This window comes from Ceratotherium simum, chromosome X (genome assembly GCF_057802395.1).
Source record: "Ceratotherium simum simum isolate JZ-2026a chromosome X, ASM5780239v1, whole genome shotgun sequence".
Classification (NCBI taxonomy): Eukaryota; Metazoa; Chordata; class Mammalia; order Perissodactyla; family Rhinocerotidae; genus Ceratotherium; species Ceratotherium simum.
In genome coordinates this window covers 40,262,139-40,289,256 of record NC_141940.1, presented here as the reverse complement: position 1 = coordinate 40,289,256, position 27,118 = coordinate 40,262,139, and the positions used below count along the sequence as shown (strand labels likewise).

The 27,118-nt window shown below is 36.4% G+C and overlaps 1 protein-coding gene across 7 annotated transcripts in view; it reads right to left on the bottom strand.

Annotated features, from left to right (window-relative positions):
• The window catches only part of NUP62CL (nucleoporin 62 C-terminal like), a 105,138-nt gene that overhangs the window by 53,997 nt on the left and 24,023 nt on the right, over window positions 1-27,118 (bottom strand). The window contains exon 2 of one of the 7 annotated variants that reach the window (XM_087426884.1): window positions 14,539-14,629. The exons of the other annotated variants lie outside the window; for them this stretch is intronic. The gene's annotated coding sequence lies outside the window, so the exon portion shown is untranslated. The remainder of the gene's footprint in view (window positions 1-14,538; window positions 14,630-27,118) is intronic. 7 annotated transcript variants of the gene reach the window in all.

Below are 27,118 nucleotides of genomic sequence, written 5' to 3'. Positions count from 1 at the left end.
ACAATATTAATTGGTTAATTGAAAACAAAATTCATCTTTTAGTACTCACTGTAGTTCACTGTACATGGCACATGATAGCAAGAGCTCAATAAATGTTTCTGCTGAATTGAACCAACTTTTTCCAGACTGCAACACATAATTACAGATAGCCTATTTCCTCTTCAAAAGGAAAAAGTGCTTAATAAGTAACTGCATTTAAATCTATTGCCACCTGCATCCAACTGCTGAACTCATGGCAATATATGATGTAAGATTCTGCTACCCAAAACATCTAGGGCCATTGGGGGTGAAGGGGATAGGGAGGAGATGCTGGGAAGGAATTGGGAACATTACCATACACCTCCAACTATGTAAAATGTGTATCATGGAATATTCCTATGTTTCACTTCGGAGAAGCATCATATGTACACTTTTAAAGAAATAACCAATTTTATAGAAAAGGCATATTAATATTTATAATTCATTACCTATCGGTGAGGCTAAATTTTTATTATGGGTTTAATGACTACTTTAATTTCTTCATTTGAAATTGCCTATTCATGTCATCTGCCTATTTTCTCATGGGAGTATTATCTTCTAATTACTGATTTTTAATTAAAGTGTGTACCAAAGCTATTTAGTCAAATGTTGCAAAAATTTCCCAACCCATTTGTCATTTTTTTTAACTTTGTTTTTATATTTTATGTAGTCAAATCTTTCAATTATTTTTTCCTTTATGGTTTATGTCTCTATATCATGTTTTAAAAGGCTTTCCCTCTTAAACATATAAAAGGTGTTTAACCTCATTTTTAGGAGAAAATTACAAATTATAACTACATTGAGAACAATTTTACCTAACAGAGGGGAAGAAATAAAAAACTACTAACACATTCTGTTAAGGACACTGTGAGGAAACAGGCAGCCTCCAAGGTTCCTAATGGGATTGTAAATTGGTATAACCTCTATGGAAAATAAGCAGTCAATGTTTTAAAAATTACAAATGCATCTATCTTTTGAACTAGCAATACTTCCGGAAATTTATCCACAAAAATGTACTTATCTACCTGTAAAATGGCATGTAAGATGACATCTACTGCATCACTGTTTGTATTAGCAAAAGAGTAAACAACCCAAATGCATGTCAGCAAGGGACTAGATAAATTATAGCACATCCAGATCATGGACAACTATGATGTTATAAAAAATACTGAGGAAGCTCTCATAGACTGATTAATGTAAAAAGATCTCCAAAATGTTTAAAATAAGTGTATAAAGTTTATAAGGTATAGAATAGTGTGTAGAGTATATTACCACTTATTTAAAAAAATAAAGGTAGAGGGCTATGAATATATATATGATATATATCATATATATATGATATATATATTTTTTTAAATCTATGATGCCATTTATTTGAAGTCCAAGAACAGGCAAAACTCATCAGAAAGTACTAGGGGTGATAGTGATGGTCGATGTTATATGCCAGCTTGACTAGGCTATAGTCTTCATTTACTCAAACACTGATCTAGGTGTTGCTGTGAGGATATTTTGTAGATGTGATTAATATCTACAATCGGATGACTTGGTTTTTTTTTTTGGCTGGGAAAGATTCACCCTGAGCTAACGTCTATTGCCAATCTTCCTCCTTTTTTTTTTTTCCTCCTCAAAGCCTCAGTACATAGTTGTATATTCTAATTGCAAGTGCATCTAGTTCTTCCATGTGAGTCGCCACCACAGCATGGCAAGTGACAGATGAGTGGTGTGGTTCCGTGCTTGGGCACTGAACCCGGGCCACTGAAGCAGAGCACACAGAACTTTAACCACTAGGCCATCAGGGCTGGATCATTTTTTTTTTAACTTGGTAAATTTGACATTAAATTTTTTAAATTTAAGGTGTACAGCATGTTACTTTGATATATTTATATACTGCAATATGATTGCCATTGAAGCAATATTTATCACGTTACATCATTACAGTAAATATTATTGTCTATATTCATTATACTGTGCATTAGATCTCTATGGCTTATTTACTATTCGTTACAAGTTTGTACCCTTAAACACCATTGATCTTAGCCTCCATCCCCCAGAATATCCTACCATTTGTAACAACATAGATGGACCTTGAGCACATTATACTAAGTGAGATAAGTCAAACAGAGAAAGACAAGTACTGCATGATATCACTTATATGTGAACTTTAAAAAGTCAAACCTGTAAAAAAAAAAAACCAGTGAATATATATTTTTATTTGCTAGCAAATCCATGAAGAAACTTTGGAAGGATATATACAATTACAGTGGTTAGCTGAATCGAGGGGGTGGAGTGGTGTTGTGGGGTTAATATAGGGTGCATGAGGGAGAGTATACCTATTTATACTATTTATAGTCTTATTTTTGAACCATATGACTGCCTATATTATATGTTTGTAAATTATAAATGGTCCTTTCCCCAATCCAAGAAATATGTTTACATATTTTCATATTCACCTATGCTTTTTAAATGTTTATGCTTTCATTTTCTACCTTTAATTCACCTAGCATTTTTTTTTTTGTTAATCTTTTCAGGCAAAAGTAATCCGCTTCTCCCTAAATAACCTGGTTACCCAGCTATTGCAATTCATTTATTCACTACTCCATCCTCTCTTCCCGCAGATTTGAAATGTCATCTTCATAAACCCAGGTTTGTTTCTGTACTTTAAAAATTTTCAGATTTTTCTTTCTATCCCTGTTCCATGAGAGTTTCCATTATTATAACACTAGAATTCATTTATTTTTATATTACAAAATATTTTAAATTTACAGGAAGAGAATAAACTTACAATACATTTTCATATATTTTCCTACAAGTACTCCATCATTACTTTCCTGAAAAAAACAAAAGAGATGACTAGTCTCATGCATTTATTCCTTCATTTAAACTTTAGAACTTTAGAATTCCTTCCCCTAAAGATTACCATTGTGTTTTTACAATTACCTTAAATGTGTAGATTAATTTAAAGATAAATGACATTCTTATACTATTGAGTCTGCACATTCAGTGGTTCTCTTCATTTATTCATGTCTTCTCATATTCCTCAGTAAAATTTTGTGGTTATCTTCCTATAGGTCATGCACATTTTTAAAGTTTATTCCTAGGCATTTCATATTTTTAGTTGAAATTGTTAATGGGACCTTTCCCCATTATATTTCTCAACTACTATTGCTTAAACAGGGGAAAGCTATTGATTTTTGCATTATTTATTTTGTTACTGGCCATATTTCTGAAACCTCTTCACTAGTGCTAATTAAATTTGCACTTGATTTATGCCCATATTTTAAAATCGTGATCATTTGTCTCAGGTATTGGCATAATTTCTGGGGCCTGACCTTAAATCATATACCCAGAGATAACTAAGGAAGCAAATACCACTCAATACGATCTGCTTTTAAGTTAAATGGTTTAAGAGACAAAGTCTTATTTTCCCAACCACAAGACTAGAGCAGGGCTTTTCAACATGGCACTACTGACATTTTGGGCCAGATAAATCTTTGTTGTGGAGGACTGTCCCATGCTAGGATATAATAAGACATGTATATTTGGTCTTTGTCCTCTTTCCTTGACAGAGATCCTAAAACCCTTGTAATTTTCTAAGTGATAAGAGTAATAGGAGCATCGTTTGTTATAATATTTGGGTTTCATCCCCAGTTCCTGAAATAACTCCAGGAGCAATAAAGGTGAAAGAGCCTCTTTTGATATTCATAACAAGCCCCTTTCAACCACACCCGATTTATGTTAATAAAGTGAACTTCAGAAAGCCCCTAAGGATGAGGGGTTGGTTACCAAAGGAACCAACCAAGTGATTAGAGGGTTGGAACTTTTAGTACTACCCTCTGACCTCTGGGAAGGGGAGAGGGGCTGGAGATTGAGTTCAATCACCAGTGGCCAATTATTTAACGAATAATACCTACATAATGGAACCTCCATCAAAACCCTAAATGAAGGGGTTTGGAGAGCTTCTGGGTTGGTGAGCACAGGGAGGAGCAAGGAGGGTGATGCGCCTAGATAGGACATGGAAGATCTGGACTGCTCCCCCATACCTTGCCCTATGCATCTCTTCTGTTTGGCTATTCCTAAGTTGTATCAATTATAATAAACCAGTCGTTGTAAGTAAAGTGTTTTCCAGAGTTCTGTGAGCTGTTCTAGGAAATTATCCAACCCAAGGAGGGGGTCATGGAAGCCCCCAATTTATAGTCAGTTGGTCAGAAGTACAGGTAACAACCTGGGACTTGCAACTGGTGTCTGAAGTGGGGACAGTCTTGTGGGACTGAGAACCTGTGGGGTCTGCTAACTCCAGGTAGTGGGCATCATAACTGAATTGTAGGACACTCAGCTGATGTCTGGAGAGTTGGAAAATTAGTTGGTGTGGGACAAGCCCCCACACATTTGGTGTCAGAAGTATTGTGTGTAGAGGACACAAGGTTTTCCTATAAGTTCACTGTAGGATATTTAGCAGTACCCCTGAGGTCTACCCACTAGATGCCAGTAGCATCTCCCCAATCTCAACAACCAAAAATGTCTCCAGACATTGCCAAATATCCCTTGGGAGAGAGGGGAAAATCACCTCCAGTTGAGAAGCACTGGACTAGAGGAAGGGTTCAATATCATAATTTTCTTCATCTAGCTCAATAAGGATACCCAAATCTGCCTTAATTCCTTGATATTTAAGAATATAAGAAAATGCCAACTATCTTAATAAATTGTTCACCATCCAAGAATTTTTTTAACAGAATGGGGACAGGTGCCCTTACCCTCAAGATAGTGAGGTATGCTACTGTGGGGGGTCAAAATTGGCCACCACAAAATGTGTCTCTTCGGCTTGATTATTTTTAAGAACAAAAGACTTTGAAAGAAACTCTGACCTTCCCCCTCAACTGTCTAAAAGAATTTAAGATAGAAGGGCCTGTTCCAGGAAGGAGCTAATACCATAAGTTAACTGTAGTCTAATGTAAAATGTGTCTCTCAGGTCACATTGTCTATAGTTGGCCCACTTGCATTTCCATCTCCATAGAAATTGTGTTCCTCCTCCTTGAAGCCTCAAACCACTACCCTCAACATCCTCCTTTGTCTTTAGCTGAAAATGGTATTTAAGATGGCAGCTGTGGCCATTCTGGCGAGTTACTCAGTTTTCCTGGGTTTCTCCCATGCATACATGTTATAAAGCTTTGTTTGATTTTCTCCTGTTATTCTGTCTCATGTCAATTTAATTCTTAAACCAGCCAGAAGGACCTAGAGGGTAGAGGAATTGTTTTCCTCCTCTACACTTCAATAACTAAAATGGTGATACTAGAACAAAAAAGGACAGCTCAATAGAACAGAATAGGAAGTCGAGAAGCAAAGCCAAGCATATATAATAATTTGGTGTATGAAGAAGGCAGCATCTCACATCAATAAGGAAAGTATGATGATTTAATGAAATATAATGGGCTAACTTACTAATCATTTAGAAAAAAATAAGATTCTTAAAAATATAAAGCAGAAAAGAACAAAAATAATTAAGAATTTTGAGATGGAAAAGCCCTGTACAAATAAGTCCAGAGAGAGAAACTCAGAAGCATGAGAAATTTGACAACATAAAAAATTAAAATCTTAAGGATTTCCATTTCCAGGAAAATGGAGTACATGTACTTTTCCCTATTCAGCTAAAATTCCTGGACATTACATATAAAATAAACATAAGACCCTGAAAGGTGGAGAGAAGAAGGCAAACCAGCCAGGGATCTTGAGACCCAAGGAATCATATGGTGGTGAGTTCCATAGGGTTTTTTTTTGCCCCTTACTTCCCAGGCTTGGAGTTGAATAGGCTGGAAACCCAGAAACACCAATGGGTATAGCCAAAAAAAAGCCCCAACAAAAACCTGCTCTCTAAACAAAAGACAAGGAAAGGGGCAGACTAACAAGACAGAAACCTTTTAGACAATAACCACTCAACTATAACCAAACACCACATAAAAAACTATGGTCCCATTCCCCACCTACACCAGCAAACACCAAGTGAGGAGTAATGGAGACCAAGTTGGGGAGAATGAAGTTCGATTCTCACCTTACAGTAACAACGCAGCATCCTTTCTTCCCCTGCCAGAGCAATGTCAATAAAGCCAGCTAAAGCAAAAGGCTTAAATCAGATTCAGAGTCTCATAACATAATATGAAAATGTCCAGGTTTCAACTAAAAATCACTCCTCCTACCAAGAACCAGGAAGGTCTCAAACAGAACGAAAAAAGACAATACCAAGATAACAGAAACATTAGAATTATCTGACAAATATTTGACAGGATCCAAGATAAAAATGCATCAGCAAGAAATTACACACACTTGAAACACATGAAAAAATAGCCTTAGCAAAAAAAGAAAGAAAAAGAAAATAAATTTTTAAAACTTCAGTAAAGATATAGAAGATATAAAGAAGAACAAATGGAAAATTGAGACCTAAAAAAGAAAAAAAAAATACAATAACCAAAATGCAAAGTTAAGTGGAAGGACTCAGGAGCAGAATGGAGGGGACAGAGACAAGAATCAGTGAACAGGATGATAGAATAACAGAAATCCACACCAAGACATATAATAATTAAAATTTTGAAAACTAAACACAAATAAAATCCTGAAAGCAGCAAGAGAAAAACAGCATCTAACCTATAGGGGAGAAACTATTTTAATGACAGATTTCTCATCAGAAACCATAGAGGAAAGAAGGAGGTATCACCATATTTTTCAAGTTCTGAAAGAAAAGAACTGCCAACCCTGAATCCTATATCTAGCAAAAATATCCTCCAGGAATGAAGAGGAAATTAAGATACGGAGAAGAAAACTCATAGAATTTGTTACCAGCAGACCACCTTCAAAGAATGACTAAAGGAAGTTCTCTAAACAGAAAGGAAATGATAAAAGAAGGAATCTTGGAACCTCAGGAAGGAAGAAACAACAAATAGAATAGCAAAAATAGAGGAAAATACAATAGGCTTTCCTTCTTGTCTTGAGTTTTTTAAATTATGTTTGATGGTTGAAGCAAAAATTATAACCCTGCCTGATGTGGTTCTAAATGTATGTAGACAGAATATTTAAGACAATTACATTACAAATGAAAGTGGGTTAAGGAACATATGGGGCGAAAGGTTTTTATACCTCACTCCAACTGGTAAAATGACAAGATCAGTAGACTATTATAAGTTGTGTGTATATAATACCTAGAGCAACCACTAAAAAAGCTATACAAAAAGATACTCTCAAAAACACTATAGATAAACCAAAATGGAATTTTTTAAAATGTTCAAGTAGGGGCCAGCCTGCTGGCATAGTGGTTAAGTTCACGCATTCCACTTCAGCGGCCGGGGTTCGCTGGTTCAGATCCTGGGCACGGACCTACTCACCACTCATCAATCCATGCTGAGGCGGCATCCCATACAGAAGAGCTACAACTCTACAACTATGATACACAACTATGTACTGGGGCTTTGGGGAGAAGAAAAAAGAAAAGAGAAAAAGAGGAAGATGGGCAACAGATGTTAGTGCAGGGCCAATCTTCCTCAAAAGAGGAAGTTCAAGTACTCAATGGGAAGGCAGGAAACAGAAAACAGAGAAATAAGAAACATAACAAACAAAACAAAAAATAAAACGGCAGACTTAAGCCTTGGCATAGAAATAACTATAGTAAATGTAAATGGTCTAAATATACCAATTAAAAGAGATTAACAGAGGGTATTAAAAAAACATGACTCAGAGGGCTGGGCCCATGGCCTAGTTGTTAAATTTGGCATGCTCCGCTTTGGCAGCCTGGGTTCGGTTCCTGGACGTGGACCTACACCACTTGTCAGCAGCCATGTTGTGGGGGCGACCCACATACAAAATAGAGGAAAGATTGGCACAGATGTTAGCTTAGGGCAAATCTTCCTTGGCAAAAAAAAACAAAACAAAAAACAAAAAAAAAACATGACCCAATTATATGTTGTCTACAATCACTTCAAAAATGATGATAGACGCAGGCTGATAGTAAGAAGATGAAAAAAATATACAACGCAACGTTAATCAAGAGAAAGTAGGAATGGATATATTATTAGCAGATAAAATAGACTACAGAGCAAAGAAAATTACCAGAAACAGAAGAGTATGTTACATAATGATATTACAAAAGGGCCAAACTCCCCAAAAGTCTTAGCAATCACATGTACGCACCAAACAGAGCTTTAAAATACATCAATCAAAAACTGATAAAACTGGGGCCGGCCCCATGGCTTAGCGGTTAAGTGCACATGCTCCGCTGCAGGCGGCCCGGGGTTCAGATCCCGGGCGTGCACCGCCGCACCGCTTCTCCGGCCACGCTGAGGCCACGTCCCACGTACAGCAACTGGAAGGATGTGCAGCTATGACATACAACTATCTACTGGGGCTTTGGGGGGAAAAAAATAAATAAATAAAATTATAAAAAAAAAAACCTGATAAAACTGAAAGAAGAAAGAGACAAATCCACTATTACAGTCAGAGACTCCAACACCCCTCTTTACAACTGATAGAACAACTAGACAGAAATTCAGCAAGGATATAGAACTCAACAAAACCATTAACCATAAGAATCCAATTGACATTTATAGAACACTTTGCCCAACAAAGCAGAATATATATTTTTTTCAAGTGCCCTGGAACATATACTAAGATAGAACTTATCCTGGGCCATAAAACAAACCTCAACCAATTTAAAAGAATAAAAATGACACAGAGTGTGTTCTCCAGCTACAATGGATTCAAACCAGAAATTAATAACAGAAAGACAACAGGAAAATCTTCAAACATTTAAACATTTGGAAACTAAACACACATCTAAATAATCCATGGGTCAAAGAGGAAGTCTCAAAGAAAATTAAAAAATACATTGAATTGAATGAAAATGAAAATACTTCATACCAAAATTTGTGGGATACAGTTAAAGCAGTGCTGGCAGGGAAAATTCATAGCAGTAAATGTACACATTAGAAAAGAAGGTGTACAGCATGGTTACAGTAGTTAATACTGTATTGTATATTTCAAAGTTGCTAAGAGAGTAAATCTTAAAAATTCTCACCCCAAGAAGAAAAATTTGTAACTATGTGTGGTGACAGATGTTAACTAGACTAACTGTGGTGATCATTTTGCAATATATACAAGTACCGAATCATTATATTGTACACCTGAAACTAATATAATATGTCAATTATATCTCAATAAAAAATTAAAAATAAAAGAAAATCAATAATCTAAACTCCCCCGCCAAAGACCCCAGTAAAGGAGCAAAATAAATCCAAAGCAAGCGGAAGAAAGAAAATAATAAAAAGCAGATATCAATGAAATGGAAAACAAAAACAATAGGAAAAAAATTCAATGATACAAAGAGTTGATTCTTGGAAATGACCAATAAAATTAACAAACCTCTAGTAAGACTGAAAAAGACAAGAGAGCAGATACAAACTACCAATATTTTGGTAGATTTGGCAGATACAAATTCACCAATATCAACCAGGAATAAAACAGTATATCATGACACACTACGCAGACATCAAAAGAGTACTATGCCCACAAATTTGATAATTTAGAAGAAATGGACCAACTTCTCAAAAAACACAAACTACTACAACTCACTAATATGAAATAGATAATTTAAGTAGCCCTATAACTATTAAGAAATCTTAATTCATAATTTAAAAACTCCTAAAAAACAAATCTCCAAGTCCAGATGGTTTCACTGGAGAATTCTACCAAATGTTTAAAAAAGAATTTCTGTCAGAAAATAAAAGAGGAAAAACAATTCTCAAGTTATTATATGAAGCCAGTATTATACCCTGACCAAAACCAAAGACAATATAAAAAAAAAACCCTGCAGACCAATATCCCTCATGAATATGAATACAAGAATCTTTAACAAACCATAAGCAAACAGAATTCAGCAATATATAAAAGCATGATAGACCATGACCAAGTAGGACTTATTCCAGGGATGCAAGGTTGATATAACATTTGGAAATCAATCAATGTGATCCACATGATCACATCAGCCAATGAATAAAAAGCATTTTACAAAATTCAACACTCAGTCATGGTAAAAACTCTCAGCAAAATAGGAATAGACGGGAACATACTCAACTTGATGAAGATCATCTACAAAACACTCCAGCTAACATCAAACTTAATGGTGAGAAACTAAATGTTTCTCCCTAAGATTGGGAAAAAGCAAGGGTGCCTACTCTCATCACTCTTATCCAATATAGTACTGAAACTTTTAGCTACTACACTAAGGCAAGGGGAAAAAAAAGACACCTAGATTGGAAAGAAAGAAATGGAACTGTCCCTATTTGCAGATGACATGATTGTCTATGTAGAAAATCCTAAGAAATCTACAAAAAAGGTCCTAGAATAAGCGACCAAGGTCACAGGATATAAGATCAACATACAAAATCAACTGTATTTCAACATACTAGCAATAAACTGAACACCAAAATTAAAAATAAAGTACCATTTACAATCACTTTAAAAAAGAGAAAGAAATACTAAGGTGTAACTCTAACAATAAGAAAAAAAATCGCAGTTGAACAGCATTTGTGTCTTTTGTAAAACCATATTATCCAATGACATTTCCTAAATCCCTACATAAAAAAAAAACATATAATACATTGCTATTTTGGGATGCTTTTTTTTTCTGACTGAAAAAGACATGAACAGACGGGATATACAGATGACAAATAACCACAGGAAAAGATGTTCAACATCATTAGACCTTAGGGAAATACAAATAAAAACCACAATATGATATCGCTATTTGCAAGAACAGCTAAAATGAAAAATAGTGATGATACCAAATGATAGCGAAGATGCAGAGAAACTGGATCACACATACATTGCTGGAGGATATGTAAAATGGTACAACCATTCTCAAAAACAGTTTAGTAGTTTCTTATAAGACTGAATAAGCAACTACCACATGACCCAGCCATTGTACTCCTGGGTATTTATCCCAGAGAAATGAAGACTTATGTTCACAAATAACCTGTACACACAAATGTTCATAGCAGCTTTATTCATAATAGCCAAAAAGTGGAAATAATACAAATAGCCATTCATGGGCAAATAGTTACACAAACTGTGGTACATCCATACCATGGAATACCATGCAGCAATAAATAAAACAATTGATACATGCAACAATCTGGATGAATCTACAGAGAATTATGCTGAGTGAAAAAATCCATTCCCCAAAAATTACATACTGTATGATTCCATTTATATAACTTTTTTGAAATGGCAATGTTATAGTAATGAACAACAGATTAATGGTTTCCAGGAGCAGAAGAGAAGTGAGTATTGCTATGAAAGGGCAAAATGAGGGATCCTTGTGGTGACAGAACTATTCTATATCTTGACTATCAATATCAGTATCCTGGTTGTCATATTGTATTATAGTTAAGCAAGATGTTACCACTGGGAGAAAATGGGCAAAGGGTCTGTGGGATCTCTCTGTATTATTTCTTACAACTGCATGAGAATCTATAATTATGTCAAAATTAAAAGCTTAATTAGGGCCAGACCCCTGGCGTAGTGGTTAAGTCCAGCGTGTTCTGCTTCAGCGTCCCATGTTCACAGGTTCAGATCCCAGGCGCGGACCTACACCACTCATCAGCCACAGCCACAGCTGTGGATGACGAGACCCACATACAAAATAGAGGAAGATTGGCACAGATGTTAGCTCAGGGCTAATCCTCCTCAAGCAAAAAAGGAGGAAGACTGGCAACAGATGTTAGCTCAGAGTGACTCTTCCTCACAATAAAAAAAATCTTAAAAAAATTAAAATATTCTAGTACCTATAAACCTCTTAAGAAAAATAAAAAGCAAACAAATTAGGGAAAATACTTCTTATACAAATATCAAAGGGTTAAGATATTGCAATTGCATATCAATGAGAAAAAGATAAGCATGGTATTAGAAAACTGAGCAAAGGATACAAACAGGCAATTTATATATTTTCTCTTTCTCCCCACACACACAATTAATCAATAAATAATTTGAAAAGATGTCAGCCTTACTAGTAATTAAGGAAACGTAAATGAAGATGATGCTCATAGTATTTGCACTATTAAAACTACCAAAACTTAAAAAAAAAACACACAAAAAGGAAAATATCCAACGTACATAACACTGCAGGGAAATGTACACTTTCATAAAAACAACAACGATAACATTTACTGAGTGCCTATTACATGTCAGGCAAGGTTCTAAGCATTTTACTTATATTAACTTATCTAATTCTCACAACCACCCTATGAGGTAAGTGCCGAGTACGTACAGATGAGCAAACCAAGCATTGATAGGTTAAAGTAACTCGCCCAAGGTCATAGAACTAGTAAATAGCAGAGCCAAGACTCATTTATTTCCTAGTTGTTTTTTTTAAATAAGAGATATGCATTATTTGTAATATCAAAAATTCATTTGTACACAGTTAAAATGATGCACCCGTAAGGTAGTGACCAAATATTCTAGCATCATAATTATGTCAATGCTCCACTTCATCTCTTTATGATCTACGATGCCATACCAACCAATCAAAATGGGTATTATCACTAGTACAAATTATAAATAAGTTATTTCTATATAATCTATAATTAAAAAATATTTTTCCTTTTGGCTGTTTCCAAAAGCTTTGAAATCATTACTATGAATATGTAATTTAATAAAATATACTATAAAGTAAAATGTATTAATATTTCACTCAGTATATTTCCAAAGTTCTAAAATATTTGAGGCATCTATAGAAAAACCAAGTTTATGTCTTATAAACCAGAACTTTTTATTAACTGCATTTTGCTTTAGCAAGATCCTAAATGTCTTCTCATTAATGTTCACTATAGGTTAAATGTATTTTACTGAATCCTAATTATTTGAAAACTGATAAACCATGCATGTAAGATCTCTACTAGCTGAAATATTTTACTATTCCCCAACCATGCCATATAGCTGACTTATTATTGCATTATTATTTTAACATTCTCTAAAATTTTATACTACTCCAAAGATATTCTTTCCTGTCCTATTGTATCGCCTGATAAATTTCATTTTAGAAGTTTTATTTTAAGAAAGGAAAACAGAGCATATCAACCAACTGTGAATAAGAATATACTCGTTAAACACAAGCATTAAACAACTGAGCAAAACATTTCACTATAACTCTACTATTACTAAATGCCAATTTGTCTAGACTTCTAGTTCTCAAAAGGTTGTAACTTTTTCTAAAACAAATATTCCTTGGTTCCAAACTTAAAACTGCAAAACCAGAAGGGGCAGTTTGAACTTAATTTCTATCACATTCATCAATAACACTAACCTCCAACAAGAGAGGTGAGTCATATTCGTATTTGAATCAATCAAACAAGAATCTCAAAATCAATCTTGAATACTGTACTTCTCCATTAGAAAGCACAGTTCAAACCTTACCCATGGACTGTCCGCCAAGGTTTAAAGGAGCAATTGGTTGTGTAGCAATTGTTCTACTAGATGCCTGAGTGGCAGCAGTGAGGGGTAATCCTGCAAAAGCTGTTGCTTGAGCTGTGTGCCTTATCAACAAAGTATTAAAACTGGTGCTCCCAGTCTGACCTGCACTTCCACCAATGAACGAGAACTCCATGGCAGTTGCAGATTGAGTAGCAGAGGTGGTAGTAGAGCCAAAAGCAAAAGGAGTGGATGCTGTCACCTGCTATGATGGGGCACTGCTTGTTACAGCATTAGTAAGGGTGCTGGTACCCAGCTCAAAAGCCCCTGTAACCACTGTAGGCTGTGTTAAAAGCAGTGTTGCCCAAGTTTAATTTTAGTGCATTTATTCTAAACAGAAAAAGGAAAAAAATCAATATATCAGGTCTCTGACACATTAAATGGCAGCTAGATAACATAGCTCCTGTCAAATTAAGTTTTAAATATGAATAGTTTATGAGATTTTGCTCTATAGGTTACTTCATCTCAATACAGAAGGAAAGATAACCAGATATTACAAGTTATTAGGTAACTAACAGAATAGGGGAGAATTCCAGAGAGAGTACTCCAGCTTCCATTGAGCTATCAGGTGATACCGAAAGCAATGGCTGGATCCAACTGGATTTACACGGAAAGGCATTAAAAGAGTGTTCCCCTTAAAATTCTGAGATGCAGGAGGGAAGAATGTATATTCAAGGTCATTACAATGATCAATAGATAAAGATCTCTCTAGAGAGAGACACTTAATAAGCAAGCAGCTTATTTCAAGATGATATATGTCCAAAACTCAATAAGTATTCCTCTTATGGTTCACATAAAATGAAAGGAGACCACAGATCAGAATTAAATGTGCCTTGTGCTTCAAATCTGAGATGGCTTCAATTTCTAAGACTATCTTGGGAATGAGTGGCATAATTCCAAATATTTGACTTAGAAATGCCATACCATCTCTTCACCCTTTCCATACTCTAAATTGAAAGTTCGTCTTTGAGAGATGATTATCTCTGTAGCCACTAAAAGAACAAACAGTATTGCTCTTACCCTAAGAAAAATCCAGTTCCTACTGGGGCAGGAGTTGATGCACCTGGTGTTCCAAAGCTGAATCTTGTAGTCTGTGTAGCTGGAGCTGTTACTGAATGAAAACAGACCAGTAGAAGATATACTTGTAACTGGTTGGGACGCAGTCCCAAAATTAAACACTCTTGGACTAGATGTAGAGAAAGTAAACCCTATAGCTTAAGTGGTGGTTGTTGTCTTTGCAGAGCCAAAAGCAAACCCACCTGCAGGGGTATCAGTTCCTCCAAAACTAAACCTGCTCATGACTCCAAACCCTAAATGCGGTTAAGAGAGGAATAAAAGAAAAAAATTTTTAGAGATCTTAACAAGACCTCCAAGTCAAGATGATGGATAGAAGTTCACACTGGAATCACTCTCTCATACTCCAAACACCTAGAAATATCAGTTAAAAAGCACTTAATAAAAACATTTTTTAAAAATACCAAGCAGAGGGGCTGGCCCAGTGGCGTAGTGATTAAGTTTGCACGCTCTGCTTTGGTGGCCTGGGTTCGTGGGTTTGGATCCCGAGCGTGGACCTACGCACTTCTCATCAAGACATACTGTGGTGGCATCCCACATACAAAATAGAGGAGGACTGGCACAGCTGATAGCTCAGGGACAATCTTCCTCACAAAAAAAAAAATACAAAGAAGAGTTTTTGAAGAAAGAAGACAATTTTCCAGGTGCCAGACAGAGAAGGAATTCATATCTATGAGAAGCTGAAGCTGCCTAACTCAACAGGGTGACTTGAATGAGACATGTGCCTTAACAGCTGGAAATATGCTGGATTGTGGATATAATGTGAGGCCACAGGGTAAGGCAACAGGCTCATCGATCAGCAGAGACCTAGTGAAGCTTAAATCTGGGAAATATCTACAGGAGAATGGAAAAGGTAATGGAGACACGAAGAAACCCCAAGCTGGTACAGAAGATATGCATAGATGTCTCAAATTCAATTTACCTTTGTAGAGTAAGCTAAGATGCTAACATAAAAACTAGTTAGGAGCTAAGGAAACCTTCAGGGTCTAGGCAGGTTGCCCATGACACCACTCAGCAGAGGTACCTCCACTTCCTAGGTCACACATGGTCAAAAAAAGCCCCCAGAAGATTAACTCATAGACAAGAATTACAAAACATCTAAGTAAGTAGTCTATAGACCTGAAAAATGAGAGAATCCTTATCCAAGTAATTAGAGCTAATACAGCAATATGAATGGCACATTAAAATATATGTATAATATATTCAAAGAGCTCAAAAAAGAAATAACATCCATAAAAAAAGAAGTGAATGTGAAAAAGAACCAAGGAGAAATCCAAGAAATGGATATCAATAATAGAAATAAAAAGGCTCCAGAGACAGATTTAAACATAGACTAGACACAACTGAAGACGAAAAAAATCAGTGATTTGGAAGAGAGAAGAGAAGAAATCTACCAGAACACAGGGCAGAGAAAGTGATGGGAAAGGAGAGAGAAATTAAGAGATGAGGAGAAAACAAAAGAGAAGCTTCAATATATATCCAGAAGGAATGTCAGAAGGAAAAAATAGAAAGGCAGAGACAATATTCAAAGAGTTAATAAAGGAGTTTGCTAGAATTGAAGAAAAATGAGTTCTCAGATTTAAAAAGCCACCAAGTGCAAGCACGCAACCCCTCCCCCCCACCACACACACACACACACACACACACGCCCTTTATATACAATATATTGAAACGTTAGAATATTAAGTATAGAGAAAAAATTCGAATATTACCAGAGAGGAAAAAAAACAGATTTACCTAATAAGGAGTAACAACCAGGTTGACAGCGGGCTCTTCATTAACAATAATAAATGTTGGAAGATGATGGAATAATATTTTTAAAGTGTTAAGGGAAAATCATTGTGTACTTATAATTCTATTTCAGTCAAGATTTATAAAATGGGATGTGACTAAAGATCAGTCTTTACACAATAGCTCTGAAAGGCAATTCTAAGAAATCAGTTTCAAAAAATATTTCATCAAATTTAAGAGCCCCATTACTTTATGCACCAGTAAGAATGAGAAAAAAAAAACCAATCTGTCACAATTCCTTATCACTTAAATTTTTTATACTTTTTGAAAGAGCTCTTTTCAATGTAGACATATATTTTATTCAAACATGCATACATTAAGAAAAAAATATTGAGAATCCAATTTTCAACTCAAATTTCTTGCTGTTTTCTGTGCCACGAGGAGCACTGTTGACGCAGTATTTCTTAAAAGAACTCATAAAAGAACTAAAAGCCATTTTTGCTATGATTTCAAGCCAGCTTTGCAAATATATAGACTAGCCTTCTTTTGTCTCCCACTTCAGAATAATCAATAACTAAATTTGATTAACCATCTCCTCCATTCTCTCCCCACAAGCATTGGTTTCTAGGAGTTAAAAGTGATCTCCTATTGTCTGAGGGATTTTCACCCAAGCCACCCATTATGCAAGTTTTGATCCTAGACATTTTGATATTACATGTGCATACAGGAACAACTATGATGTCACAACTGCCACCTGGCCAAAGGGGATTCTAAGACACCATCAACTGTTAAGACTCATTTCAATTTCAGAGATGTTAAAATATGAAAAACTGTACCTCTTAAAATTAATGAAATACAGTATCTTGAGTAGTGCTAGTGTCATGTGTATAAATGAACACCTTCCCAAGGGTAACTCTAAAGGACAATACTTATCTGAATGGGATAGTTATGACATGCTTATTTTTAAGTCATATACACTTCTTAAAACTTTTAAAATGTAAGTTCTGAAGGGTGATTTCAAGTGTAATAACTCAGTCCTGGAAGGCACAGAGAGGGAGGCATTCTGAGCAGAATAAGAGTACTTGTTGTATTTAGTCTTATATTCCCAAGGGTACCCCTCTCCTGAGGTTATAAGTGATATGTTATTGTAAATTATATAATAATATTATTATATATGTTATACAATACATAGTTATATATTATATATTTATGATACACAATTATATAGTAATATTATAAATGTTGACAGAAAAACTCATTGTTGTAAAACCATGGTTTTGATACTGTTACAGAAATTGACATTTTCAGATTTAGGGATTGTCATCAATGTCATACTGCAGGCCAAAGGAAAGTCTTCTGGTACCCATCAAGAGGTGGAATTTTTTCCTGTGCCCTTGCATTTGTGGACTTTCTCTTCTTTTGGAAGTTATTTAAGAATCACCCTGTTAAAAGCAGCATGTACCTTTAAATTTTTACTACCTGAGAAATTTGAGAAATAAAACAAAAAATCACTTTTGGACTATAAAATGCATTTTTGTTCACTAAGAATTTGGAATTAAAGATTCTCTCTTTTCCATCTCATTTGGATCTTGAATCTTTCATATTCTTATACTTTTTTATTCTTTTAATCTATTCTGCCTAACCAGTTTCTGACAAAGGTGTTTAAAAAGTCTTCCATTATTACTAGGAACTGTCCATTTCTCCTTATAGTCCAGTTGCTTTTTGCTTTATATATTTCAAGACTATGTTGTTAGGAGCATAGATTCATGACTGATAGTCTCTTGGTAGATACTTTGATCAGTGTGAAATGTCTATTACTAACTTGCCTTAAATCATATCTTATCTGTCATTAATGTTGCCTCACAATTTTTCTTTTGGTTGGTATTTGCCTAATGTATCTTATTCCATCCCTTTGTTTTCAACCTTTCTGAGTTATTTCAAGTATGCTTTTGTAAATAGCAAAGCTGAAAATTTTTAAATCCAATCTAAGAGTCTCTTAATGAGTGAGTTTAATTTATTTACATTTATTGTGACTATTGATACAATTGGACTTATTTCTTCTATCTTATTTTGTGTTTTTTTATTTGACATGTTGTATCTTTTTCTGCATATCTGGATTGATGGAATTTTCTTTATTCCCTTTCTTTTTCCCACGCTTGCAAGTTACATATTCTAATTATATTAATTTGTATGAGTTTCTCTTGAATTCTTTCTTTTAACATACAGACTTAAATGCATGTTTTTATATAAAAGCCTGAAGTTAATCAGTATTCTCGATCCTTTTTAACAAACAGGACCATAGCAAACTTTAGCTTCCCTATGTATATCACTGCTTTATTTAAAATGGAAAACAAGTCTGTACCCACTATACGTGGCTTTGAGTAGGAGCATCTGTCTCTATCATTGTTCAGTTCCTCCAGCCAACCTGTTTCTCTTCTAAGTGATCTCTCCTTATCCACACTGCCTGACTATAGGAGCTTAAAGTTGACAAAACTACAGCTTTTTATGTTGAACCCAGCTTACAGCTCTATCTTGAATGCCTTAATGCAAGCACACATGTTCAAAGAAAGAAATACTAGATAGTAAAGGGCTTCTGCAGAAAACCCACTAGGCCCAAAGAAATCATCAGAGCTCACTGAAAAGGCTACTGGAAATGGGCAGATATTCCTTGCCTGGCAGTCCAATCTAAATGGGGCTTACTGAGTTAACTAAACAACTGGATAGGAAAAAACAATTCAATGAGTGCTGCTGTCTATCAGACTGTGCAAATCACTTAAATGCACTGGACCCTCACTTTCCTCACCTCTAAAATTCTGGCAGTTCCACTAAGTGCATACCCAAAATGTTTTTTAAAAATAAGTTTACAAATGGCCCTTGTGGGAGATCAAGATTTGGCCACTCTGAAATCTATCTCTTTACCTTGGTTGTTTTCTCTGAAGGACATTTGACCTCCCCCACTAACTGCCTAAAGAATTTGACATGGTGGCTCCTTCCTAGAACAGATCTATCATGACTGCTATAAAGATAATGTAGGATAGAGGTTACAATAGAAAAGGCACCAACAAGCCCATCTTATCGAGAGTTCTGTCTCTCTGGCCACATTCTTTGGATGACCCTGCGAGGAGTTGCCAGACAATCATTTACATTTATAAGGGAAATCGCCATTTGTAAAGGTATCTCCCTCTCTGTTTTGAGAAGAGAGGGGGATGAGCTCATTTCTAGAGACTTATCAATGTGGAAGGTGAGGCCTTGGGGCTGCATAATAACCTTACTCTTGTTTACTGTGCTTTAGTGGTAATCTCCTGTAACTGACTCCCCCCACCCCCAAAATCCTCCTTTGTCATTGGCTGAACATGGTATTTAAGACGAGAATTTCTGCTATTGTGTTGAAAAACAGTGTCCCTGCTTTCTCCCATGTATACATGTTATTAAACTTGATATTATTTTCTCCTGCTAACCTGTCTTGTTAATTATTTGGCCAGCCATAAGAACCTTAAATAAAAGGGCAGAGGGAGATTCTCCCTCTTCCCCCAACACCCTCTACATATCTTACCTTGTCTAACTTAACTTATTGTAAAGTGTTATATGAAAGCTTTCCAAAATACCATGCTGGGGTTCTACTGTCAGCAAAGGATCAGGAAATCAGGGATGTTTATGGAGCACTGTCTTAGCTGGCCCAGAGAGTGAACACAAATTGGATTTCAAATTACAATTCAAAAAAAATTACTACACATCTATCTCATTTATCAGTATGCAAATTATCTTCTCTGTGTACTTACCTATCATCATGTATTGATCCTAGGAATATTCTGGGTAGTAAAAACTCTGACCAAGGATCAACAAATGATGGTAGGTCATTTCAGGACACATCACTTTACCACATAAGTTCTCGAATCTTTTATATAATATAAATAAGAAAAGATAAAAGATAGCACTTATTGAATCTGAAATTTCTTATCTTCTAATTACCTACAACAAATCATAAAGGTATTTTGATCTCCATTCTATAGTTGAGAAAACTGAGGCTGTGAGATACTAAAACACTTTCCCAAGGTCAAGCAACTAGTAAGTAAAGGAACTAGACACTATACTTCCATTTTAATACTAGCTTAAGCAACACATTATTAGGAAGATAAATCTGTGTCTCAAAAGGCAGAAACAAAATAAGTTCAACCCTGGTATCTATTATAAGCCATTTCAGCATAAATATTCAGGGGCTTCTGTCTCACAAAGTATAAATGATTTTTAGGGATCACTTAATGCTATTATTCCCCTACATTACTTTGAGAAATGACTGTCAAGACGTGACTAACATAGAAGCTCAGCCATGTAGTTTATTAAAAACTTTTCCTACCTTCTTGGAAGCAAATAAACTATTCTTCCTTGGAGGCAACATCCCTCCTTAACTGCCTAATTACTTGACAACCATCGAGTTCCACAAAGTCACTTCACCTTCTCAAGAACATCATGACTAACTGATATGGCCTGAAAATTCACACAATGTGATTAGTCACGTTATAAAATCATTTCTATAAATAGCAACTTCTGATAATATACACGTTGTTCTTTAACATATCATTAATTATGGAACTAAGGAGAGAGGCACAGAAGCAAAGGAAAAGTACAAATTCACTGAAGAAACCCCCTTGTTCCACCAAGAAAGCCTTCCAGAAATGATACCAAAGAAGTAAAAAAAATCTAAGCCTCAAAGTACAATAGGGTCGTTATTTGCACTGATAGTTATTGTTGCCAACCCTGGAAGTAGAAATTGAGTTACTAATGTTTTATTCTAAATGGAGGTTGAGTTCCCAGAGAAGAATGGATAGAGAGGGGCAGAATCAGCATAACCATTTTTAAGAAAACAAAAAAAGATAAAACTTCTAATGGTGATCATTTTATTTTAAGCCAAAATAAAATATAGGGCTACTGAAAATGGTGTATTAGTTTTGAGTTCATATTAAACATCTTAAGCAGTATAATTTATGTTACCCCACAAAGGGCACAATCTGCTTGCTGTGAGACAAAAGCCAATTGTCAAGAGGCAAGATGGTGGCAGAGAAAGGGCAGTTTATTACAGCTTGCTAGCAAGGGGGAAGATGGCTGACTAATGTCCAAAAGAACCACCTTACAGAAAAAAGACTACAGGCCAGTTATATAAAGGGCTGGTCTCCTGGTGGGGGAAGCATCTGGCCTCAGGGTGGGGGCATCCATGGGATCTCTGGGAGGAGGCAGACATCTAGTCTTAGGGTGGGGGCATCCATCTGATCTTAGTTCCTGATAGTCTTTTGTTTTACTAGATAAGCATCAGAGACTAGAGCAATGCCCTATACCCTGGTCTTTCAGTTGTCATTGATGATGGCTATCAGCATAGACTCTTTGCCTGGAGGACACCACATTCCTAAAGAACTCAAAAGAACAAAGTTATCAACTTATTGCAGCTGGGAGGGGCCATAAAATCTACAGAGCATGTCAGTTAATCAGAGGTCATTCAAAGTTACAATATGGTTTCTTTTCTACAATATGGCTTCCCTTATGTCAACCTTGTATCGAGCCAGTTTCAATTCCCCTCTTTTCTTGTTCCTCCTGAATCTTGAAGGATATCCTGTTGATGAGGGGCATAGGTTGTTCCATCTCATTGAACCAGTCTTTTAGTAAGACAGTGATGCAGGCAGGCTCCCAAAGTTAGGCCTATATTGTGGATGGAAGCAAGCAATAAGGTATTTAATAAGACAAAAAGAAAACAAGGTTAATGGTGGAAGCAAATTATAAACCAGTTTCTGAAGACAGGGCACAGCCAGTCAAAAGATTTCTAGATGTCAGAGTTGAAGCATCTTTTGCAGTTTGAAATGTCTCTGATGATGTCATTGGGTATTCAGGTACCTTTCTGAGTGGCTTACATGGCAACAGATATGAAGCTCTCTTAAGTTTATATCAAGTCCTCCAGCTTCAGTTTGCAAGGCTTCAGGAAAAAGGCATGTTCAGTTCTCAGTGATTCCAAATGATAATGGTGGAAAAAATTGAAAACTTTAGTTTGGAGATTTGTAGCCAGATATTTCAGGAGACTAGAAGAATTCAGGATCCAGTCCAGTTACCAGATATAACAAAAACCTCAAAGACAACTAACAGAACTAGAATCCAATATCCATGAATGTGTACTAGAGTTTCTATTGAAACACAATTTTTCTCTCTAAAATCACCCTCATTTTTACAAAAGATAGCCAAATTAAGATTAACTCGTTTGCAAAATAAGTCTAGTTTCAATAAAACTTGATCCAATTATTTACATAAATGCAGCAAGAATAGCAATTGATTATATAGGTTCTTTTAAATCTGCTTTGCTGGAATTTTTTATAAGGAATCTCAGAGTGAACTTTAAAGGCCTCTTGAGGCCAGGAAGCCAAGCCAAGGACTTGTCATCAGATTTCGCCTGCAATACCTACAGATTTGGATGGATTCCTCTCTTCTTGAGGTCCTCCAAAATATTTCAAGGTCCCTTGCACCTGCCAGAGAATTGACCTTCCTTACTCACCCAGGTAAGACTGCTTGGAACTCTGTAAACAAGGTATCAGGCCAACATTTCCAAGTGGCTTTATTCCAGAAAGTCAATCTTTATTTCTCAAAAGCTGTCTTGTCATACTTGAGTCTGCATGTTTCTCTCAAATATGACATTCCAGTCAAAGCCTTGGTAGTATAACCAATGTTTCCAATTGTGTCCTATTATAAGGAGAACAGATTCTTATTGAACTTATGCAAATAACTATATTGCCACAAAAACAACACTCACTCACTAACAGTTTCCAAATTTTGGAGGGATCAGGTATGGAGAAAAAAGTTTCAACTCTGCTTACAAAGGTATAATTTACCAAACTGCCATAAGTCAGCTATCTCAAGAGAAAACAGAAAAAGGTTTCCTTAAATCCGAAAAGAATAAAACTTCAAAAAATCAGTGACATTTCAAATAAAAGTCATAAAAATTATAATCATCCTCATCAGTTCATTCAGTCCTTTGTAATCGATTCTTGATCTTAATCTTCTGTTAGCAGTTTCACGAGGTCATCAGTTTCTCTGTTAGAGTTCTGTAATTTCCTACCCAGTTCAGTTTTATAATCAGAAAGTTTATCAGAAGCCTGCTTTCTAGAGTAAGTATCAGAGTCCTTTTCATGAATTCCTCTGAAGATGAAACATATTTTGCAAAAGCATCAGAGCAAAGCAATAACTGTCTATAAACAACAAGACCCAAAAATGGCAATTGACAAAGAAATTTGGTTATTTTGTGACATACAGCCCTTTAAAATAATAACCAGAAATATGACTGATAACCAGGACAAATCAGAATTTTAGGAATGTTATATAATTTTTAAAACAATTATATCAGTAACATTTACCCACACAATACCACCTAACAAGGTTTATCATCACTTATTTGACAATGCTTCCCATGTAATTTTATATACCAAATACGCCTAATAAGTTTAGTATCTTCCTCCTTATAGGAAGAGAGCAAATTTCTTTGAGAAGTCCCAGGGGCCCTCTGAAAATTCTCAAAGGAAAAAAGAAATTTTTTTTCTTCTTCCAGGTCGAAAAAAACACTTCTTTCAGGATTTGAATATTTCTTAGGGGGAAGCTTGTCAAAAATATCAAAAGGTTTTAAAACACTTGATCAAGTAGGAAACAACGCTCACTGTGAAACAATGCTCAGTTATTCATTCAATCAAAGTGACAACAGAGACAGTCAAGGGCAAACAGTTAAAGCAGTCCAAAAAATCTTAATAGAGAGACTCAGTCTTTTTGAACATAGGAAATTATTTTAAGAAAACATAGTTTTTTTCTGTCTTTTAGGTAGACTTACACAAAGGTAAAGAAAAAACTTTTATAACCTCTTTATCAAGTTCAAGAAAATTATCCTTTTAAGAGAAAGAAGACCAAATTTTAATTTTGCACCAGCTTACTTTTGACATTAAAACTCATTTACTTAATTGGATTTAGTTTTATCTTAGCCAACTTGATCATGCATAAAACTCCTCAGGGTTTTACTTTCACAAACTTTCTGTCACTTTTTACATTCAGAATTTGTCCCATGCCTTCCTTTCTTCCCTTCTAGTACTTTAGGACAAATTCTTTAAAGATTTCTTTGTTTCCTCATTTGAAGGCTCAAAAGGAGCCCAAAATGGCCACTGTAATATTAAATAATCCCAGGTTATCTTGCCAGCTGTTTACAGTTATCACCATTTTAGGGGGCTTTTCCCAAGGTGGCCATAACAAACAAGGTAATTTCTAAAGAGAGTTTGTTATGCTCACCAAGAAACTCAGTCTCCAAACAGACAATTTTAACAAATAAAACAGTCAGACATAGACAAACATGAACAGATACCAAAATCCAACATTCTGGGATTCTAACCCAGGGTATTCTGGGATCCTAACCCAGAGCTCAGGACTCTAACCCGATCTTTTTAGTGCCTCAGAGGCTGTAACCTTTATATTGTCTCCCACAATCCTAGCGTTGGGACTTTAACCCAGCAACCAAATCTCACCAGTGGGCCCTCTAAACCATTATCCTGATGAGATATTGGACAATTTTAGGTAGAGGTGCATTTTAATGAGGTCAGTCCCCCAAACCCAAAAGACATCTGATCCTGGAGCTCTTTACAGACACAGACACAGACAAACCAGTCACCAGTGAACCAGTTCCTAGAGTCTGGGTGAAGTCCTATACCTCTTCCCACTCTGGCAGGGCACCCTATTAACCAGATGGTCCCCATTCTCAAAGAGGGGACTCCAGATGGAGGGGAAGGAAAATGCTCAGTGGCGCATCCCTGAGGCGACTTACCCTACTCCAGATGTGAGCCCGTCGACCCACCAGAAGTAGCCATTTATCTTTCCACCATAGGGATCATTAGGAGGCAGCCGGCTTTGGCACGGGAGAGCAGGAAGGGCAGACCCCCAAGAGAAACAGAGCCTCAGCATTCACTAGGGACTTACCTGACAGGTCACCCATCCGAGGTCGGCTGGCCACAAGCAGGACTTAATGTCCCACCAGAGTCACCAGATTTCTGTTACTGCACAAAGGGCACAATCTGCTCGCCATGAGACAAAAGCCAACCATCAAGAGGCAAGATGGTGGCAGAGAAAGGGCAGTTTATTACAGCTTGCTAGCTGGGGGAAGATGGCCGACTAATGTTCAAAAGAACCATCTTACAGAACAAAGACTACAGGCCAGTTATATAGAGGGCTGGTCTCCAGGTGGGGGAAGCATCTGGTCTCAGGGTGGGGGCATCCATCTGATCTCTGGGTGGAAGCAGACATCTAGTCTCAGGGTGGAGGCATCCATGTGTTCTTAGTTCCTGATAGTCTTTTGTTTTACTGGATATGCATCAGAGACCAGAACAACACCCTATACCCTGATCTTTCAGTTGTCATTAATGATGGCTATCAGCATAGACTTTCTGCCCAGGGGTCATCACATTCCTAAGGAACTCAAGAGAACAAAGTTATCAACTTATAGCAGCTGGGAAGGGCCATAAAATCCACATAGTAAGTCTGAGTTATTTAGTCAGTGGTCACCCAAAGTTACAATATGGTTTCTTTTCTACAATATGGCTTCCCTCATGTCAACCTTGTGTTGAGCTGGTATCACTTACTGATTATCTTTCACATTTCTTTTCTCCCCCTTCATACTATAACTTGTCAAAGCCATAAGGTCAGAATTTTATTATGGGCTAGAAATTTTTTTTAAATCCCCAAATTAAGGTCAACTTTCCAAATATTAAAAGTATGACATTGCAGAAGATGTAAATTGCCATGAAACAGGTGTCATTCTCAGTGAATGCCTTTAGCAGTTACAAAATTGGAAAAGGAAGACCAGGAATGGTACCAAAGGGGAGGGTGGGCAGGATGACTCAGGAGAGGGAGAATCTTGGAGGAGCTGAGAAGGACCCAAGAGAGGGCAAGTGTGTGTTGGGGGCAGGGGGACTCAAGAAAGGGCAGGCATGGGGGGCAGGGAGACCCAAAGGGAAGGCATGGCTATGTGGAAAGGGGGCAGAGGGACCCAAGAGGGAAGAGCATGGCTGGCGGGAGGGACAGGACGCAATTATGGGAGAGTGGAGGAGAAAGAGAAGAAAGTAAAACACTTGAGACAACTAGTCAAAGAAACAAAGGAGGAATGGCATTCAAATGCAAAAGACAACTTCAAAAGCAAACCCACTTTTAGAAGAATCCTCCCCAAAACAATAGAGAAGTAGAGAGGGGAAAAAAAAAAAAAACTAGAGACTTCTGAAGCATAGTATTCATAAAAACCTTATACAAGCATGCAAGTAATAGTAGTCATTTAAAGATCTCAAAAACTACCATTTTACAAGGAAAAATAGATCTGGCTAATATAACTTAATTAAGGTTTATGTTTTAAAATAAATCTCACTTTTCTTAGGGCTGCACTCCACAAAAACAAGGCAACCAAGTATATGCCTTTGAAAAATAAGCATAATTCTTATGTTTTTAATTTTTTATTTTTTATTATGATAAAAAATACATAATGTAGGGGCCGGCCCGGTAGCACAAGTGGTTAAGCACGCGCTCCGCTGCGGCAGCCCAGGGTTCTCCGGTTCGGATCCCGGGCGCACACCGACGCACGGCTTGTCGAGCCATGCTGTGGCAGTGTCCCATATAAAGTGGAGGAAGATGGGCATGGATGTTAGCCCAGGGCCAGTTTTCCTCAGCAAAAAGAGGAGGATTGGCAGATGTTAGCTCAGGGCCGATCTTACTCACACACACAAAAAAATACATAATGTAAAATTTACCA